Source organism: Schistocerca gregaria, chromosome 9 (assembly GCF_023897955.1).
Source record: "Schistocerca gregaria isolate iqSchGreg1 chromosome 9, iqSchGreg1.2, whole genome shotgun sequence".
Taxonomy (NCBI): Eukaryota; Metazoa; Arthropoda; class Insecta; order Orthoptera; family Acrididae; genus Schistocerca; species Schistocerca gregaria.
Genome location: NC_064928.1, coordinates 76,459,188 through 76,479,701, shown reverse-complemented (window position 1 = coordinate 76,479,701; position 20,514 = coordinate 76,459,188). Strand labels below are relative to the sequence as shown.

The window sequence follows — 20,514 nt, the reverse complement described above, 5'->3', positions numbered from 1 at the left end:
ACACCTGTACATTTTCCTGTTATTTCTCATTGTAGTATACTTGTTAGCCGAGCGTACAATTGAAAGTAAAGTAATGCGCATTTATTTATTTACGAAGAATGTAAGTGAAATTACTGGAGAAGAAAAATTGGATATGAATGATACGTGAACACATCGTAGACGCATTCACAAAATATGTGTGCCTTATTTGCTTGTATGACGATATATTCAATCTCAAAATTCAGTGCAGATATATTATTCCACGTATGGGTGAACATATATAATGATTTTATCAATTGTATTCCACAACACGTATGACATATTGCATAATTCTTATGTATACTCCTTCTATGGAATGTGGAATTTACACACTGTTTATTTTTATATAATAGACGCCCAAGTTCATGTATTTTATTACATGCTTGAAAATCACCTCGTGTCAAAATTGGCCTTGCACACAATAAATAAAGGACATATCTGTACAGCCTGCTACGGACAATGTTTTCTTTCATCAAATTCTTGTAATCTGTGGACCCACATATGAACAAAATAATTTACAAATGTCTGAATTCTTCGTGAACAAGGTGAACACATGAGAAGGAAATGCTTCATGTAAGTGGACCAGCTGCTGAATCAGTTACTCTGGTTCCCTTGCAGATCGAGAGAAGCTGCAGAAGATGTCAATGATATCCCGAAATTCCACACAATCACAATATATCGATGGTATCGTTTCGAGCCTAGAACGGTGTTGTCACGTGGTATCCCTAGTTAGAATCTGAACCTGGGAGTGATCCTCATAAACTCTCAATACCTATGTCAGTTGCATTTCAGAGCCCACTTTTCTGCATACAATTGGGATTTCGGTGTTGATGGATTTCTTTGTACCAGGTTCTCCTGTGTAACATTCGGTGTGTTTCACACGCTATGGAAGCTCCAAACTATGAACATAGGTACCATGTGGTTATAATTAAACTAATGAAGGTCCACTGTGGACTGTAATCATGATACAGCACAACTTGGTTGACATGCTAATGCATTAAGGCAGAACGGTTTTACTCCGAGAAAAAGGTTCCAGTTTTGGCCATCAGTTGCAAATTTGCAGCTGTACACTGTTTGTATAACGATGTGGCATCCAAACTGTCATTTGACAAACCATAACGTGAGTGAACGGTATGGCTACTGATAAGACAGACTGAGCACTGTTAATGAAACTGGTTTTATATGGCCGAGTGGTTCTAGGCGCTTCAGTCTGGAGCCGCGCTGCTGCTACGGTCGCAGGTTCGAATTCTGCCTCGGGCATGGATGTGTGTTATGTCGTTAGGTTGGTTAGGTTGAAGTAGTTCTAAATTCTAGGGGACTGATGACCTCAGATGTTAAGTCCCATAGTGCTCAGAGCCATTTGAACCAATTTGTTTTTATATGAATGGCACAAATTGCAGTGCTCCATTGAGAGATTATCACCGACTGGAAGGTTTGAGGAGAGGCCCGAGGTCATAAAAATGGTTTAAAGAAGAAGATAATGGAATTTTAGAACAGGAGTGGGATTTGTGTGACCTCTGGAAAAGGATGGTGTGTTATCCTGGTGGAATTTACTGATGAGGTTGCTGTTGCTGTAACTGACTATGCAGGACGTGCCCGGGTACTGCTGGTGCTCGAAAAGTTTCAGGAGGATTATCCATTCCATAGCCAACAGTACGGAAACTTTATACTGGTACATTTACATCTACATTTATACTCCGCAAGCCACCCAACGGTGTGTGGCGGAGGGCACTTTACGTGCCACTGTCATTATCTCCCTTTCCCGTTCCACTCGCGTATGGTTCGCGGGAAGAACGACTTCCGGAAAGCCTCCGTGCGCGCTCGAATCTCTCTGATTTTACATTCGTGATCTCCTCGGGAGGTATAAGTACGTCGAAGCAATATATTATATACCTCATCCAGAAACGCACCCTCTCGAAACCTGGACAGCAAGCTACACCCCGTTGCAGAGCGCCTCTTTTGCAGAGTGTGCCACTCGAGTTTGCTAAGCATCTCAGTAACGCTATCACGGTTACCAAATAACCCTGTGACGAAACGCGCCGCTCTTCTTTGGATCTTCTCTATCTCCTCTGTTAACCCGACCTGGTACGGATTCCACACTGATGAGCAATACTCAAGTATAGGCCGAACGAGTGTTTTATAAGTGACCTCCTTTGTTGATGGACTACATTTTCTAAGGACTCTCCCAATGAATCTCATCCTGGCACGCGCCTTAGCAACAATTAATATTATATGATCATTCCACTTCAAATCGTTCCGCACGCATACTCCTAGATATTTTACAGAAGTGCTACCAGTGTTTGTTCCGCTATCATATAATCATACAATAAAGGATCCTTCTTTCTATTTATTCGCAATACATTATATTTGTCTATGTTAAGGGTCAGTTGCCACTCCCTACACCAAGTGCCTATCCGCTGCAGATCTTCCTGCATTTCGCTGAAATTATCTAATGCTGCAACTTCTCTGTATACCCATAAAAAAAATCCAGACGGTGCAGCAATTGAAACCTCATGTTTTGCAGCAACGTTTTCAATTCGCTCTTCGGTTTCTGGTTGACGAGATGTGGCCAGGCAATATCGCGTGCAGCAACGAGGCAACGAGCCACATTTTACACTACTGGTTGCAGTAACTGCACAGAACTGTCGATTTTGGGGTACTGTTGAACAGTGTGTTGTGCACGAAAAGCCATTCACTAGCCATAAGTGACTTTTTGGTGTGAATTCAGAAACACCAGTATACTGTCCGTCCTTCTTTGAAGAGAATACGCCCAGAGGGCCTGCACGCTATCTAGACCTCCTTGAACGAGAGAGGTGGCGCAGTGGCTAGTGCACTGGACTCGCATACGGGAGGACGACGGTTCAATTCCACGGCCGGCCATCCTGATTTAGGTTTTCCGCGATTCCCCTAAATCGCTCCAGGAAAATGCCGGGATGGTTTCTCTGAAAGGGCACGGCCGACTTCGTTTCCTGTCCTTCCCCAATCCGATGAGACCGATGACCTCACTGTCTGGTCTTCTCCCGCAAAAAACAACCCAACGACTCCTTGTACATAAGCGATTCCTGCTTCGGAAGAGCACAGCTGTTGGGAAACCACTGTTTTCATGCAAATTGGGGCTATACCTCAAGTCGCTCGTCGCCCAGTGAAAAATCTGCTTAATGCACTTATGTGTTACTTCCCGTGGGTTTTGAGATGCATACCTGTCTCAGGACTGAAGACAACAACGGTCAACAAAATCACCTGATGTGAATCCAAGTGACTCTTCGCTCTGGGAATACCTAAAGCGTAGTTTACACGACGACATTGGGTTGCGCCACTCGTTTCGTGGAATGAGTTGCGCGCAGATGGTTTCATATTTCACTGTAGACACGGCGAAACCAGTGTATACTTCAGTTTCGTCGTTCAGTGGGTCCCTGAGTCGTGTCTGAAATGAAAGTTTTGGCAGCTGCGCGTCGCACGAGATGTGATGGAGTTAAAGTTTGTTGCATGGAATCGGTGCATAAGAAAAAAATAAGAGACGTGTTTCGATTCGTGACTGGATGAAAAAAAGGTGTCAGCTCTGATGCTGATTTAATTTATAACGGAAGATCCCAGAAGTTCTTTTAATATTCTTAAAATGTCCAAAGAACTTGTAAGTAGGCTGTTTAGGTTTTTTTATTGGTAACGCCGCCGCCACGTAGCGCTCTGTATAAAAATCACTGGCTGTGCCGTGCGCAGTCTGTGGCTGGTTTGCATTGTTGTCTGCCATTGTAGTGTCGGGCAGCGGCAGCTGGATGCTAACAGCGCGTAGCGTTGCGCAGTTGGAGGTGAGCCGCCAGCAGTGGTGGACATGGGTAGAGAGATGGTGGAGTTTTGAAATTTGTAAGAATTGGTGTCATGAAGTGATATATATAGTATGACTACTAAGGTAAATACATTGTTTGTTCTCTATTAAAATCTTTCATTCGCTAACTATACCTATCAGTAGTTAGTGCCTTCCGTAGTTTGAATCTTTTATTTAGCTGGCAGTGGTGGCGCTCGCTGTATTGCAGTAGCTTGAGTAACGAAGACTTTTGTGAGGTAAGTGATTTGTGAAACGTATAGGTTAATGTTAGTCAGGGCCATTCTTTCGTAGGGATTGCTGAAAGTCAGATTGCGTTGCGCTAAAAAAATATTGTGTGTCAGTTTAAGCACAGTCATGTATAATTTTTCTAAGGGGACGTTTCAAACTGTTCACGATTGCATCTCGTGGTCGTGCGGTAGCGTTCTCGCTTCCCACGCCCGGGTTCCCGGGTTCGATTCCCTGCGGGGTCAGGGATTTTCTCTGCCTCGTGATGGCTGGGTGTTGTGTGCTGTTCTTAGGTTAGTTAGGTTTAAGTAGTTCTAAGTTCTAGGGGACTGATGACCATAGATGTTACGTCCCATAGTGCTCAGAGCCATTTTTTTGAACTGTTCACGTTTCTTCTAAATAGAGTTAATTATGCGATAAGGAATAAAGCTACTGTAATGCATGAAGCACTGACGCCAGAACTGAAATTATATATCACATTGCGTGCGTTACAATCGAGAACGCTCGGCATGCTATAATATACGGTTTTAGTTGTTGATGACGCTGTTTCATTAACAGCAATAATTATTAATATTAACAGAAATAATTAATAAAATTAGCAACAATAATTATTCGAAGCAGGTCGCATTAAGAAGAGAATGGTTTGCAAACTACTCTCTTGAAATCAAAATATCCACGGGTGTACTGCCGGTCTTTAGTGTCCAACGTGCACAATGTCGCCATCATCAGGTGGACTGACAGACTGAACTCTCTTGAAGACAGATCTTTACAGTGGCAATATTTCAAAATTCTGACATGTGTGAATGGGGAGCACTGCAACGACGTTTTAAATTGACGAAAATGAAGTAAAAAATGCAGCTTCTTTGAATTTGTATAGTCTTCCCTCCTGTCAACATTACTCCTTAAGAAAGAGTTGGCCAACTCAAAAGATGGTTCACATGGTTCAAATGGCTCTGAGCACTATGGGACTTAACACCTGAAGTCATCAGTCCTCAAGACTTAGAACTACTTATCAGTCCCCTAGAACTTAGAACTACTTAGACCTAACTAACCTAAGGACATCACGCACATCCATGCCCGAGACAGGATTCGAACCTGCGAAAGTAGCGGCAGTCGGGTTCCGGAATGAAGCACCTAGAACCGCTCGGCCACAACGGCTGGCTCGAACGATGGGATTTTAGCCTTGTAGACGATAGCATTGCCACAGCTAGAATTACACTTGCTTGTATTTTTTTTTCCGCTCGGGATTAGCCGAGCGGTCCCAAGTGCTGCAGTCATGGACTGTGCAGCTGGTCCTGGCGGAGGTTCGAGTCCTCCCTCGGGCATGGTTGTGTGTGTTTGCCCTTAGGATACTTTAGGTTAAGTAGTGTGTAAGCTTAGGGACTGATGATCTTAGCAGTTAAGTCCCATAAAATTTCACACAAATTTGAAATTTGAATTTGTAATTTACTTAATTCAGTTCCATATGTGCTCCTAACTCAATAAACTTTGTCCTGCAGCTCATATATTGTCAAACCGTCTACGTTATGATCGCACATGACGGTCTCAACGGCAGCAGTATGTTGTTTATTTTTGTAAATTGCATCCTGAAATCCCACGAATACCTATGCAGAGCATAGATACCCAAAAAGCGAACATTATTCTGCGCTCCCCACTTCATATTTCAGTTTGTCTACACTCTACGAACGCACATAACCTCAAAACTCATGCAAGCAGTGTCGCCAAAGCTAGGACACGCCGGAATTGTTTAGTATCACCAACGAGCCGAGCAAACGCGCGTCGCGCATGCGCAGTGGCCTGTAAGGCAGTTGCCTGCAACCTAGTGTCGTCGTATAAACTAGGCTTAAAAGTACGTGTTTACTAGAGGCGCGTTAACTCACCCAGTGTAGAGGAACGAGTTGCTGAGTTTCCACCGGAACTGCTGCAAACAACTGTTGATCATGTTTTACGTATGCAGCATCTCCGTCAACGTCTACGTTACACATACTGAACAAATTATGGAAGTGGGTGTTAATAATAAAATCAACATTATGCCTTTCTCTCTTGTTTGAACTTTTCTGCCTACGTCTCATTTCTAGTCCGTTACGTATGGAAACTCTTCTGTACGTCCTTGCATTGACAGCGCTAGATTTGCTCCTGGTGGTCGAGATAGGAACTACTTTTTTTCCCAGCGTGCATTGGTTCCCTTTAACGTATTAGAACAGCTGCCGTAATTACCATAATTACAGCCCACTCTGGGCTACTGCCGGTAGCTGCAATTTAACTGTAACAACCCGGTACGTTTACTGTGGAGAGTGTCACACAGAGCTTTGCGGTTTGGTAGCACGGGCGCGCGAACAGACCCGGTGTGGACTGGAGGCGCGTCCTGTGGGGGTGTGTGCTGGTGCGGCGAACCCTGATCCCAACGAGAAATTTCCGATTCGATTTCTGGGAGCGGTGGGCCGCCTATGCGCGCTTAAATCAATGAGGGGGTCGGTGGAGCAGAAACGTCGTGAAGTAGACTGCGGCACGAGCTGCCGGCGAGTCGAACTGCCCGGCCGTATGCGATCGAAAAAGACGCTGTGGGCAGTACTGAGTGGTCTCCACATCGATTTCACACAGAGTACGCTAAGGAACTTGCCCCCCTTCTTGCAGCGTAGGTCTCTAGAGGAGCGTAGCGTTCCAAAGGCTTCAAAACGGCACAGGTCATCCCCGTTTTCAAGAAGGGACGTCGAACGGATGTGCAGAACTATAGACCTATATCTCTAACGTCGATCAGTTGTAGAATTTTGGAACTCGTATTATGTTCGAGTATAATGACTTTTCTGGAGACTAGAAATCTACGAATCAGCATGGGTTTCGAAAAAGATGGTCGGGTGGAACCCAGCTCGCGCTATTCGTCCACGAGACTCAGAGGGCCATAGACGCGGGTTCACAGGTAGATCCCGAGTTTCTTGACTTCCGCAAGGCGTTCGATACAGTTCCCCACAGTCGTTTAATGAACAAAGTAAGAGCATATGGACTATCAGACCAATTCTGTGATTGGTTTGAAGAATTCCTAGATAAAGAACGCAGCGTGTCATTCTCAATGGAGAGAAGTCTTCCGAAGTAAGAGTGATTTCAGGTGTGCCGCAGGGGAGTGTCATAGGACCGTTGCTATTCACAATATACATAAATGACCTGGTGGATGACATCGGAAGTTCACTGAGGCTTTTTGGAGATGATGCTGTAGTGTATCGAGAGGTTGTAACAATGGAAAATTGTACTGAAATGCAGGAGGATCTGCAGCGAATTGACGCATGGTGCACGGAATGGCAATTGAATCTCAATGTAGACAAGTGTAATGTGCTGCGAATACATAGAAAGAAAGACCCCTTATCATTTAGCTACAAAATAGCAGGCCAGAAACTGGAAGCAGTTAATTTCATAAATTATCTGGGAGTACGCATTAGGGGTGATTTAAAATGGAATGATCATATAAAGTTGATCGTCGATAAAGCAGATGCCAGACTGAGATTCATTGGAAGAATCCTAAGGAAATGCAGTCCGAAAACAAAGAAAGTAGGTTACAGTACGTTTGTTCGCCCACTGCTTGAGTACTGCTTAGCAGTGTGGGATCCGTACCAGATATGATTGATAGAAGAGATAGAGAAGATCCAACGGAGAGCAGCGCGCTTCGTTACAGGACCATTTCGTAATCGCGAAAGCGTTACGGAGATGATAGATAGACTCCAGTGGAAGAGTCTGCAGGAGAGACGCTCAGTAGCTCGGTACGGGCTTTTGTTAAAGTTTCGAGAACATACCTTCACCGAAGAGTCAAGCAGTATATTGCTCCCTCCTCGCGAAGAGACCATGAGGATAAAGTCAGAGAGATTAGAGCCCACACAGAGGCATACCGACAATCCTTCTTCCCACGAACAGTACGAGACTGAAATAGAAGGGAGAACCGATAGAGGTACTCAATGTACCCTCCGCCTCACACCGTCAGGTGGTTTGCGGAGTATGGATGTAGTTGTAGATGTAGATATATTTCTTCAGCGTGTTCAACAATACAACAGGGAGATGATACGAGGCGCCTTCAGAAGTATGACAGGCTCTTTTTTCTGGAACAATTTCCGTTAAAAAAAATGCTGAATTTGTCGTGGGACGTCGCCTGATCTTTCCGGTTCAGCCCCTATAGTTTCATGAAGTTCCGATAAATGGAGCTGCTGTAACTAGCCTTCAGAATGGCGGCTGTAACGGCGGGGAGTTCCAAGCACATAAGTCACTGAGTTAGTTCTGATGGAATGGCAGAGCATCGCAGATATTCATAGGTGCTTGCAGAATGTCTACGGAGACTTGGCAGTGAACAAAAGCACGGCGAGTCGTTGGGCGAACCTCTTGTCATCACCGCAACAAGGTCGCGCAAACATATCCGACCTCTCGTTTGACGGCCAGCCACAACGCTGAGACTCCTGCAGTGTGTTACCTGCACTGCTGGCGCAGTGGTTAGCATTGGGAAGGAAGACGGATCAAAGCTGCGCCCCGCCATCCACATTTGGGGTTTTCCGTCATTTCCCTAGATCGCTTCAGGCCAATGGCAAGATGGTTCCTTTGAAAGGACACGGCCGATTTCCTTCCCCATCTTTCCCTAATCCGAGCTTGTGCTCCGACTCTAAGGACCTAGCTGTCTACGGGAGGCCTCTCCCTCCTAAAGCGCATTCGTTGCCACAGAAATGCAAACGAACTTTTGGTTTTCCACGACAACGCAAGGCCTCACGCAAGTCTAATCACCCGAGAGAAGCTCACAAAACTTAACTGGACTTTTCTTGCTCACCCATACTGCAGCCCGAAACAGGCATCTTCCGACTTCGATCTGTTTGGTCCAATGAAAGATGCATTCCACGGGAAGCAGTACGTGGATGATGGCTAGGGTAATGATGCAGCAATACTTTGCTTCCGACGTTGACCAGTACACGATACCATGCGGGCATACAGGGCCTTCCAGTAAGGTTGGGGTGGCGTGAGGCTGTCGCATTGAACGGATATTATGCTGGGAAAAAAAAGGTTTTGCAGCCAAAAGATACAGAAGAATGCAAAAGAAAATTGGGTGTGTGTTAGACGACGATAACTTTGGCTTAGTAAAGACAGAAGCATCAGAGAGTAATGGAATCATGACTAAAGAAAAATCAAGACACATTCATAGAATTTGTCTACCTAAAAACAGCATTTCACAATGTAAAATGGTGCAAAATGTTCGAAATTCTGATAAAAACAGTGGTACGGTGTAGGGACTGACGGGTAGTATACAACATGTACAAGAGCAAAGAGGCAATCATAAAAATGTACGACCAAGAAGAAAGTGCTCGGATTAAAAAGTTTGTCAGATATGGATGTAGTCTTTCGCCGTACTGTTCAATCAGTACACCGAAGAAGCAATGATGCGAATAAAAGGATGCCAATAAAAGAAGCAATGATGCGAGTGGGATTAAAAGTCAAGGTGAAAAGATATCAAAGATACGATTAGCTGATGACATTCTTATGCTGAGTGAAAGTGAAGAACAATGACATGATTAGCTGAACGGAATGAACAGTCTAATGAGTACAGATTAGGTATTGAGAGTAAATCGAATAAACACGAAAGTTATATGAGAGGTAGCAGAAATGAGAACATAAAAAACTTAACATCACGCTTGATGGTCGCGAAGAAGATGATTAAGGAGTTCTGCTACCTAGGCAGCAAAATAAGCAATTGCCGACATCAAAAGCTGAATGGCACTGGCAAAAAGAGCATTCCTGGCCGAGAGAAGTTTACTAATATCAAATATCGTCCTAAATTTGAGGAACAAATTTCTGAGACTGTACGTTTTCTACGAGCACAGCACTGTATGGTAGTGAAACATGGTCTATGGGAAAAACGGAACAGAGGAGAATCGAAGCATTTGAGATGTGCTGCTATAGAAGAATGTTGAAAATCAGGTGGACTGATAGCCTGAGGAATTACGAGGTTCTGTGCAGAATAGGAGAGGGAAGGAATATGCGGAAAACATTGACAAGCAGAAGGGACAGGGTGATAGGACATCTGTTAAGACTACAGGGAATAACTTCTATGGCACTAGAATGAGCTGTAGAGGACAAAAAATGTAGAGGAAGACAGAGATTGGAATACATCCAGCAAGTAATTGAGGACGTAGGTTGCAGGTACTACTCTGAGATGAAGAGGTTGGCACAGGAGGGGAATACATGGTGGGCTGCATCAAACCTTAAGAAGACTGATGACAAGAAAAAATAAGGGAGAAAAAAGCCAAAATAGTGGGGATTAGTATGGTATATGGAAATCCTGAATAAAACCAACCTGCTTTCAGGAAAAAATGTGTTGCATTACGTACTGAACGCTCGTCATAAGTAGCAAATTATTATTACACGCCAACCACCCTTTATTAAATGTTCCACAGTTACATGACACTATTTCTCAACAGAGTCACCAGATCTCTGCAGACACCGGTCGATACGTTCTACCAGCCGTTCAATTGCTCGACAGTAGAAATTCGCTCCTTAGTATGTTGTTGTTGCTGTTGTGGTCTTCAGTCCTGAGACTGGTTTGATGCAGCTCTCCATGCTACCCTATTCTGTGCAGCCTTCTTCATCTCCCAGTACTTAATGCAACTTACATCCTTCTGAATCTGCATAGTGTATTCATCTCTTGGTCTCCCTCTACGATTTTTACCCTCCACACTGCCATCCAATACTAAATTGGTGATCCCTCGATGCTTCAGAACATGTCCTACCAACCGGTCCCTTTTTCTTGTCAAGTTGTGCCACAAACTCCTCTTCTCCCCAATTCTATTCAATACTTCCTCATTAGTTCTACCCATCTAATCTTCAGCATTCTTCTGTAGCACCATATTTCAAAAGCTTCTATTCTCTTCTTGTCCAAACTTGTTATCGTCCATGTTTCACTTCCATACATGACTACACTCCATACAAATACTTTCAGAAACGACTTTCTGACACTTAAATCTATACTCGATGTTAACAAATTTCTCTTCTTCAGAAACGCTTTCCTTGCCATTGCCAGTCTACATTTTATATCTCCTCTACATCCAAATTCATCAGTTATTTTGCTCCCCAAATAGTAAAACTCCTTTACTTCTTTAAGTGTCTCATTTCCTAATCTAATTCCCTCAGCATCAACCGACTTAATTCTACTACATTCCATTATCCTCGTTTTGCTTTTGTTGATCTTCATCTTATGTCCTCCGAGTTTCAAGACACTGTCCATTGCGTTCAACTGCTCTTCCAAGTCCATTGCTGTCTCTGACAGAATTACAGCGTCATCGGCGAACCTCAAAGTTTTTATTTCTTCTCCATGGATTTTAATACCTACTCCGAATTTTTCTTTTGTTTCCTTTACTGCTTGTTCCTTAGTAACGGAACCATTTTGGACCTTACGTCCTCATCTTTGTAAAATCACTTTCCCCGACGTCTTCTTTCAGCTTGTGGAACGTTGAAAATAGCATCGTGCAAGATCTCGACTGAAAGGCGGATGCTTCCTGAACGAAAAGGCTGAAGCGAAGCTTGTGTTGCGCGAACCGTGCTGTGTGTTGCATTGTCGCGCAGAAGAACAATGCCTTTGTTTAATTTTCGACGCCGTGACATTGTAATACAGGTGTTCTACCTAAAAGTTTTGCCCTTTATGCTTATTGTAAATATTTGCTTTATTATACAAATCTTTAGACATTGGGGGTTAATTTCGAATGTGATATATACTGTGACTTGCTTTTTTTTTCTTTAAACTGCGAATAGGTATCTGAGGATCACGTTACAATTTCAGTTCTTTGTTCTTTTCTGTTCTTGCAGTACGCTTTCATTTGTACGCTGTGTTTCTTCTTCTCGTCTTCAGACCATTTTGAACCAGTCTTTTTAGCTGCCGTATCTTGGAATCTTTCCATTTTCAATAATTTTCCCCGAAAGGTTTCTCTGTTGTTTACATCTTCTGTTTTTGTATTTTTTCTTTCTAAATCCTTTTTTATTTCGTTGACCCAGATTGTTGTGGAGATCTTTCACCATAAATGTTTGAAAATCTTATTAGGTAATCTACTGTCCTGCATTTGAGATAAATGTCCAAAAAGATGTTTTCTTTTTCTCATTACATTTGAAATATTTTCTGTGCCTTGATATGGTTCAGGTTTACTTCGTAATTTTCAACCTTCTACTGTGTTTTGTGGTAATAATATTTTTCTTATAATTCACCTTTCTAGTACTTCTAATTTATGTTCATTACAGTTTAATGTCCGCCCTTGGTAGCTGAGTGGTCAGAGCGACGGAATGTGATACCCGGGTTCGACTCCCGGCTGGGTCGGGGATTTTCTCCGCTCTGGGACTGGGTGTTGCGTTGTCCTTATCATCATCATTCCATCCCCACCGACACGCAAGTCGCCGAAGTGGCGTCAAATCGAAAGTCTTGCACCAGGCGAACGGTCTGCTCGACGGGAGGCCCCAGCCGCACGGCGTTTCCATAGTTTAATGCCACGCATTAGCATGCATATAAGCATTGTGCTTCCAGTACTGTGTTTCATTGCCTTATTTTGGCAGTTTTGGACAGGTACTTTTTGTTATAGAGGTCTTTGGTAATACCATATGCTCTCCCCACTTTACGCATCCTCTCCTCTAGTACAGATTTTTTCAAAGCATTTTTCCCCCAGATATTTGAATTTTTTTACCTTCTCAAGTCGACCAATGCTGTTTTCAGGAATTCTGGACCATCCTCAACGTTTGTGACTTTTTTTCTGGAGAAATTCTTAAGCAAGTCCTTCTGGCTACTTCTTCTGGGAGATTTATTTGTCCTATAGCAGATGCCACATTTTCGAAAACTATTGAAAAATCATTTGCAAATGAAGACAGTTGATTTCGATCTTCTTGCTTCCTCTTCCTCACGTTATAGGTGAGATGTTGAGTTCAGTAATTTTTTCGTTTCAAATTCTGTTTGTTCTATGGCATTATGATGTATTTATTATGGATTAATGCCACTAGGGACAGCTGGAAAAGGCATTATTATTGGCAGAGAGTAAAGGCTTGTGTAGGGACGCTCTGTCTGGACGTGAGTGTCACAGAGGGCGCAGGAAACATGCTTCATTGTTTTAGTTTTTTTCACGTTAGATATTTTATGAGGCATTATTCAGCGATAATTTCAGTGAATATTATTTCTATAATAAGTGTTGTAAGTAAAAGTTGTAGATCAGTCATTGTCACCTATTTAGGATCCCATTCTTTTCCAGTTTTTAAATAACCGAGTATCGTTGTTTAAATAGCTAAAAGGAAAGTGATAAAAGGCTATCATTACCTGTTGTTGGCTAAAAAGATAACTGAAAGCAATTAGTAATTTAGACTTGAAAAGATAACATCGTCGTTCAATAATCTTCAGAGGTAATGTGATTTTTGCTAAATGAGTCAAGACAAACTAAAGTAACTAAAACTAAAGTAATTCTGGCAATGTCAAGTCAAAGAATAGGATAAGTTAAGGTCACGTATTTCTTGTCTCGGTCCGTTATACAAACACTATTTTCTGCTGACCTAGTTTGTGATTTAGCGTTTCAGTCTGTTGAAAGCCAGCAGTTGGTTATTTGAGCCAGTGACATTTCATAGTAATTACAATCTTTCCATGTCCATGAATCTAGTGCACCCAAGTAAAAGTTATTCAGAGGTTACGTAAATTACTACAATAACAAAAGAGCTAACTCCAGTTACTCATTTTCTTTAAATACCCTTCTCCAAATTAACATAAGTGAGTACTGACGATATGAGACAATTGCTTTCTTTATTGATATTTATTTTATACGGTATTGTGTCGTCAGAAACGCGTGTCAACGTAGTGTTGTCGCACTGTTGTTGAGATATTGGACAGGCAGTGGCCAATTGCGCTGTATTATTTCAATTAGATATGTTGTCGACTTTTTGAGTCATGTGGTACCCCTTTTCGTTTCGTATACTACGTCAGTGGTGGAACTGTTTTAGGTATTAAGCCAAATACAGATAAATACCAAGTGCAGGAGAAGAATGGGTTGTTCATTAGAACAACTTCTTGTACATATCTCTCCTGTAACCGGTCAATATTTCTTCGGAGACGATACGTGATATGGATAATATTATTGCATTACTCGATTAATAAGGGGCGGGGGGGGGGGGGGGGGGGGGGTTACAACGATCTATGTTCTTTATGGCGCCGCGGAGTGCTTTCAGTGTCAATCGGCAATGACCATCTTTGTTGATAACACAACTTTGCAATTGTTCTGCGGACGACAGTAGGTGTGTCTTCATTCCACAGGCGCTCTCTTTGTTGTGTGGTTTCAGCTCTTTGAGACTGCAGACGTGTGTGCATGTGTGTCTACTGCTGACAAAGGCCTTAATGGCCGAAAGCTATAATTGTGTGAATCTTTTTATTACAAAGAAATGAACACCCTTAGCTGCTTACAGGAGTTGACATACGTAAACGAGGACAGATGAAAATGTCTGCCCCGACCGGGGCTCGAACCCGGGATCTCCTGCTTATATGGCAGACGCTCTATCCGTCTGAGCTACCGAGGACACAGAGGATAGCTCGACTGCAGGTATTTATCTCTGGCACGCCTCCCGCGAAACCCACATTCTCGACGTATTGTTCCGCACTACATTCGTAGTGGCCCCTCCCATTATACTCATTACTCGCGGGCATTGTTTGTGCATTCGCACAGAAGAAGAAGATGGTGAAGTGGCCGGTGAGACTTAACTATATACACTCCTGGAAATGGAAAAAAGAACACATTGACACCGGTGTGTCAGACCCACCACACTTGCTCCGGACACTGCGAGACGGCTGTAAAAGCAATGATCACACGCACGGCACAGCGGACACACCAGGAACCGCGGTGTTGGCCGTCGAATGGCGCTAGCTGCGCAGCATTTGTGCACCGCCGCCGTCAGTGTCAGCCAGTTTGCCGTGGCATACGGAGCTCCATCGCAGTCTTTAACACTGGTAGCATGCCGCGACAGCGTGGACGTGAACCGTATGTGCAGTTGACGGACTTTGAGCGAGGGCGTATAGTGGGCATGCGGGAGGCCGGGTGGACGTACCGCCGAATTGCTCAACACGTGGGGCATGCGGTCTCCACAGTACATCGATGTTGTCGCCAGTGGTCGGCGGAAGGTGCACGTTCCCGTCGACCTGGGACCGGACCGCAGCGACGCACGGATGCACGCCAAGACCGTAGGATCCTACACTGTGCCGTAGGGGACAGCACCGCCACTTCCCAGCAAATTAGGGACACTGTTGCTCCTGAGGTATCGGCGAGGACCATTCGCAACCGTCTCCATGAAGCTGGGCTACGGTCCCGCACACCGTTAGGCCGTCTTCCGCTCACGCCCCAACATCGTGCAGCCCGCTTCCAGTGGTGTCGCGACAGGCGTGAATGGAGGCACGAATGGAGACGTGTCGTCTTTACCGATGAGAGTCGCTTCTGCGTTGGTGCCAATGATGGTCGTATGCGTGTTTGGCGTCGTGCAGGTGAGCGCCACAATCAGGACTGCATACGACCGAGGCACACAGGGCCAACACCCTGCATCATGGTGTGGGGAGCGATCTCCTACACTGGCCGTACACCTCTGGTGATCGTCGAGGGGACACTGAATAGTGCCGGTACATCCAAACCGTCATCGAACCCATCGTTGTACCATTCCTAGACCGGCAAGGGAACTTGCTGTTCCAACAGGACAATGCACGTCCGCATGTATCCCGTGCCACCCAACGTGCTCTAGAAGGTGTAAGTCAACTACCCTGGCCAGCAAGATTTCCGGATCTGTCCCCCATTGAGCATGTTTGGGACTGGATGAAGCGTCGTCTCACGCGGTCTGCACGTCCAGCACGAACGCTGGTCCAACCGAGGCGCCAGGTGGAAATGGCATGGCAAGCCGTTCCACAGGACTACATCCAGCATCTCTACGATCGTCTCCGTGGGAGAATAGCAGCCTGCATTGCTGCGAAAGGTGGATATACACTGTACTAGTGCCGACATTGTGCACGCTCTGTTGCCTGTGTCTATGTGCCTGTGGTTCTGTTAGTGTGATCATGTGATGTGTCTGACCCCAGGAATGTGTCAATAAAGTTTCCCCTTCCTGGGACAATGAATTCACGGTGTTCTTATTTCAATTTCCAGGAGTGTATTTACTAAGATGATATCTGTTCTGTCGGACATGTTCGAAAGAATAGATACCATCTTAGCATATATATATATATATATATATATATATATATATATATATATATATATATATAATCTTTTTATTATGCCTATCGTGACTTAGCATCTCTGCTATATGGTGAGTAGCAACTTGGTCTCTTTGTTGTTGGTGTGACATGGTGCACTTGTCTACGGAAGTGGAAATGAGCGTTTGGCGTCATTGGCCGAGAGGCCCCTTGCGGGGCAGGTCCGATCGCCTTGGTGCAAGTCTTATTGCATTCGACGCCACTTTGGGGGACCTGCGCGCCGTATGGGGATGAAATGATGATGAAGACAGCACAACACCCTGTCCCTGGGCGGAGAAAATCTCTGACCCAGCCGGGAATAGAACTGGGGCCCGTAGGACGGCAATCAGTCACGCTGACCACTTTTTTTAAAATTTCATTTTGTTCGTATTCGTTCGTTGTATCTGCTCTCGGCGGACGTCGTAAGACACCCATTTCAGTTCGTTGTTTATCCACTAACTCAGTTGTTTTTATTACAGAGGGCAGCTAGCCCTCTGACCGAACACGCTGAGCTACCGTGCCGGCGCCACTCAGCTATCGGGGCGGACACCCGTCTATCATCGGCCGTAACGATTTACGGAGTAACGCTCAAGGAAGTCCAGAGACGCCGTAAACCCTGGGCGTTCCTCTAGAGGTGGCAGTGTCCGTGGAACGCAGCGCGAGCGTGAGTACTACCTACTGGCATGAGCATCTGCTGAGTAACGTCCTGCAGCGACCACTCTGCGGCTGGTGCGGAACAGTCCTCGATAGTCTGGACATTGAAGTCTGTAAAAGATGTCCTCCTCGGTGCGCACCAGTTCTCTCTCTGCGGCATTGTTCTAATTGTTGGCACTATTTCCCTCCAGCAGCATTTGACATTGTATTCTGTCCGTAGATCTCTAGAAACTGATGAAACTGCAAAGAGAAACTACAAAACGGTAAAAATTTAAGGAGACGGGACCTGGATAAAATGAAAGAACCAGACGCTGTAGAGAGTATCAGAGGGAGCATTAGCAAATGATTGGCAAGAAAAGGGGAAAGGAATACATTAGAAGAAGAATGGGTAGCTTTGAGAGATGAAAAAGTTAAGGCAGTAGAAGTTCAAGTAGGTAAAAAGACGAGGGCTGCTAGAAATCCTTGAGTAATACAAGAGATAGTGAATTTAACTGATGAAAGGGGAAGATATAAAAATGCAGTAAATGGACCAGGCGAAAGGGAATAAAAAGATGTAAAAAATGAGATTTACAGGAACTGCAAAATGACTAAGCAGGAGTCGCTAAAGAACAAATGTAAGGATTTAGAAGCATATGTCACAAGGGGAAAGATACAAGATGGCACACGAAATGTGTTGCCATTTGCTTTCTGAGTATAAACTTTATTGTCAATACAATCTGAAACGAACATATACTACAATCAAGAGCCGTCCATGGACATTTGAAGTAACTCAGCACATGCTCAATATGTCCACCATTTCGTTTCCTAACTTCCTTCAAACGAGCACTGAATTTAGTGATTACCCTGCGGCAAATGTCTTCTTGAAGAATAAGTCTTCTGAGCTCACATGGACGTTTCGGGAAACTTTTTTCCTTTAGGTACCCCGAAAGAAAAAAGTGACATGGGTTGAGATCTGGACTATTGGGGGGTCAGTTTTGGGCGTCATTGAAGCGACCTGGAAACCTCAGTTAAATGACCCGCATGTCGAAATGCTCGTGTAAAAACTCCAACACAGTGTTTGCATTATGCAGCCTTGCCCCATCTTGCATGAACCACTGCGTGTTGGAGGGTAAGGCAGTAGCAGGAAGCTGTGGAATGAAGCTATTGCGAAGCAAGCTCAAATAACGCTCGGTGTTCACAGTTTCTTCGAAGAAAAAGGGTCCAATAAGTCCGCGACTGGAAATTGCTGCCCAAGCTGTAATCCTCAGAGCATAATGTTGTCGTTCATGATGCACTTGTGGGTTTTCAGTGGCCCAAAAGCGTACATTGTGTTTGTTAACCACACCGTGTAAATGAAAATGCGCCTCCTCTGAAAACCAAACGTTGTTGAGAGTTTCTTCCCTATCCTCCGCCCACTGAGCAAACAGTAGTCTCTGCTGCTTGTGTTCTTCAGTGAGCTTCTGTGCACAGGTCATCTTGTATGCGTACCTATGGACGTCACTTTTAAGAATGCGTTGAACGGAGCGTCTGGATATTCCCAGTTGCACTGCTGCCTTTCTACACGATTTCCCGAGACTACTCTGTACATCAACTCGTACCGCTTCAATATTCTCCGGCGAACAAACAGTCTTAGGCCGATGTCGCTTCGATTCCAATACTGTTCCTTCCTGTACAAATTTATCGCACAACATGTGAATGGTCTTCTTGCAAGTGACCATCGTGTGTTAAACTGTTGTCAAAAACGCCTCTGAGTCACAACAAGGCTTTTCGTTTCATGAAAAAGTAACACAAATGCCGACCGTTGCTGTGTCGTCAGTCTTCCATTGTCAGCCATTGCTGCTTACTAGTCTCCTAGCGGCAGTATCGTGAATTACACGTCTTTTCGTAACTCATTTGTTTTTCCAAGCTCTGCTGCTAGTGCTGTAGAGATCCCAGGGGGATATCTAATGTGCGTCGTAAATTGTCAAAGAAACGATTGGCAACACATTTTGTGCGCTACCCTGTAGATGCCGCCTAGAGGAAAAATGAAAGAGACCTTTGGAGAAAATGAATATTAAGAGCTCAGATGGAAAACCAGTCCTAAGTAAAGAAGGGAAAACAGATAGATGGAAGAAGTATATAATGTGTCTATACAACGGAGATGAACTTGAGGGCAATGTTGTGGAAATATAAGAGGACGAAAATGAACATGAGATGGTAGGTATGGTACTGCGTGAATAAACTGACAGAGCACTGACAGAACTAAGTAGAAACAAGGCCCAGGGAAGTGACAACATTCCGTTAGAACTACTGGTAACCTTGGGAGAGCCAGACGCGGCAAAAATTTTCCATCTGCGGAGAAAGATGTATGACACTTAAAGATGAATGTCCAATTCCAAAGGAAACAGGTGCTGACAGTGACAGTTACCATACTACCAGTTTAATAAGTCACGGCTGCAAAATACTAGCACGAATTCTTTACAGAAGAATGGAAAAACTGGTAGAAGCCGACCTCAGGGCAGATCAGTTTGGATTCCGGAGAAATGAAGGAAGACGCGAGACCATACTGGTGGAGAGGGAATTAGCTTAGGAAAAGCGACACTTAAAGCAGAAGATGAGTTTTCCTCTTTGGGCAGAAAAATAACTGATGACGTTGGAAGTAGAGAGGATATAAAAAGTAGGAAAGCGTTTCTGAAGAAGAGAAACTTGTTAACATCGGGTATAGATTTCAATGACGGGAAGTCTTTTCTGAAGGTATTTGTCTGGAGTGTAGCCGTGCATGGAAATGAAAATGGACGATAAACATCTTAGACAAGAAGAGAGTAGAAGCTTTTGAAATGTGATGTTACAGAAGAATGATGAAGATTAGATGGGTAGATCACGTAACTAATTAGGAGGTAGTGAATAGAATTGGGGAGAAACGAAATTAGTGACACAACCTGACTAAAAGAAGAGACTGGTTGGTAGGACACAGTCTGGGACTTCAAAAGATCAACAGTTTAGTACTCGAGGGAAGCGTGGGGGTAAACATCGTTGAGGGAGACCAAGAGATACAGCAAGTAGATTCAGAAGGATGTAGATGCCAGCGGTTACTCAGACATGAAGAGGCTTGCACAGGGTAGACTAGCATGGAGAGTTGCATCAGACCAGTCTTCGGACTCAACACCATAACAACAACACAGCGTAAACAACTTTCTGGAGTTCCAGATTCCTCGACATTTCACTCCCACGCTGTGACGCAACTGTTATCTGTACTGCAGCAGAAATGATTCTGCAACTTACTTTCAGAAGAATCAATGTACACGCTTAACTCGAAATTCGTAGACAAAATTTAGGAGAACAAACTTCCTAGCGACGACATCTTTGTATGAGACAAATGTATTTATTTCGGTCCCCTCTATTCCTCTATGTGCTTCCCCTCCTCCCCCCTCTCTAGCCATCACCTCGCCCAATCTCCGTCCCTCTGTTCCGATACGCTTTGTTCAACTGCTCCTTCAACCTCTGCCAATCTCCTTCTCTCCGATCTAACTCAATCTCCTCCTCCCCTATCTATTTCCTCCTCATCGTCTCTCACTATTCATATCCCGCTCCCCCGCCCCTC

At 44.3% G+C, this 20,514-nt stretch overlaps 1 non-coding gene across 1 annotated transcript; it reads right to left on the bottom strand.

Annotated features, from left to right (window-relative positions):
• Positions 1 to 14,534: 14,534 nt before the first annotated feature.
• Positions 14,535 to 14,608, bottom strand: Trnai-uau (transfer RNA isoleucine (anticodon UAU)). Its single transcript has one exon. It is a non-coding gene; the product is annotated as a tRNA-Ile (tRNA).
• Positions 14,609 to 20,514: the final 5,906 nt, after the last annotated feature.